Genomic DNA, 1,877 nt, shown 5'->3' on the forward strand with positions numbered 1-1,877 from the left:
GGGCCAGGGTGGATCTGCAACCGAGGTCCATGCCCTTGACAGGAATCGAACCCGGGACCCTTCAGTCCGCAGGCCGACGCTATAGACACTCAAGCAAACTGAGCAGAACTCTTCAAAAATTTAAATTAATTTCAGAGAGGAAGGGAGAGGGAGAGAGAGAGAGAAACATCCATGATGAGAGAGAATCATGGATCTGCTGCCTCCTGCACGCCCCCTACTGGGCATCGAGCCCACAACCCGGGCCTGTGCCCTTGACCGGGATTCGAACCCGTGACCTCCTGGTTCATAGGTTGACGCTCAACCACTGACCCACACTGGCCAGGTAGAATGTGCCTTTTTTAAAAATTTTTGTTTTTTTAACATTTTTACCAGAACAACACAGTCACGGTGAACAGGGCAGGGCTAATAATTTTTAGAATTATAGCTGGACCCCAATTTTCTATTCCTGCCCCTGTCAGCCTGTCCAGTTGTGGGCGGTTGATTCGAACCACTCGCCACCGATTGCCAATCAGGACAGTCCATGCAATTCCAGGGACATCTCAGGACAATGCCTAAGGGCTTGCAACCCTGGCCCCCATCTGCCTCTGTGCCCTGCAATTGACCGATACACGCACGTATTCACTCATTCATTCATTCACCCACTCATTGAACCATGCACTCATTCATTCACTCATTCATTCATTCACCCACTCATTGACTCATGCACGCATGTATTCGTATATTCATTCATTCACACACTCATTGGCCCATGCACACATGTATTCACACATTCATTCATTCATTCACCCACTCATTGGCCCATGCACACATGTATTCACGCATTCATTTATTGACACACCCATTGGCCCATGCACACATACATTCACTCATTCATTCATTCACCCACTCATTGGCCCATGCACACATGTATTCACGCATTCATTCATTCACACACTCATTGAACCATGCACACATTCACTCATCCATTCACCCACCCTTGACCCATGCACTCATGCGTCCACTCATTCATTTATTCATTCACACATTCATTCATTGACTCATGCATGCATTCACTCATTCACTCATCCATCAGGCATCTATCTGCCTACTATCTGTTTCATGCATGCATGCATCTCCTCATTCATTCATTCACCAACTCATTCCCTCCTGCACACATGCATCTCCTCATTCATTCATTCACCAACTCATTCCCTCCTGCACACATGCATTCACTCATTCATTCATTCATTCACCAACTCACTGACGCACACACACATGCATCCACTCATTCGTTTATTCATCCCCTCATTCACTCCTGCTGTTTTTGTTTGTCTTAATCTTTTGAGTCAGAGAGGAAAAGAGAGGGAGAGAGAGAGAGAGTAACATCCCTGATGAGAGAGAATCATGGATCGGCTGCCTCCTGCACGCCCCCTACTGGCGATCAAGGCCACAACCCGGGCCTGTGCCCCGAGCAGGAATAGAACCCTGACCACCTGGTTCACAGGCCCACTCTCAACCACTGAGCCTCTCCAGCCCCGCCCATCTGTTCACGCATTTATTCACTCAGCTACTCCTGCACCCGTGCACGCATGCATAGCTTGATGGCTCTTTGCTTCACTCACCCTGCCTCCAACAAATTCGGTGGATCTCTTCAAGGTCCCAGGCGGGGAGGTTTCCAGCGAGGCCTCCACGCAGACAGTGCGCCGCCGGCTGGCCTGGCGCCCAGAGCCCCGAGGCCATTGCAAACATTTGCTTTAGGGCTGGCTGGTTAAAGGTTAAATGTCCCAACTTAGAAACCAACCGGCGACTCCAGGATCCAGCGCCTCAGGGAGGGGACCTCGAGGGGGCAGGGGCTGGGCTTGGAATGTCAGGCATCGCAGGGCCCCTTCTGCGGGGGG

The sequence above is a fragment of the Myotis myotis genome, unplaced genomic scaffold (genome assembly GCF_014108235.1).
Source record: "Myotis myotis isolate mMyoMyo1 unplaced genomic scaffold, mMyoMyo1.p scaffold_m19_p_50, whole genome shotgun sequence".
NCBI classification, from domain to species: Eukaryota; Metazoa; Chordata; class Mammalia; order Chiroptera; family Vespertilionidae; genus Myotis; species Myotis myotis.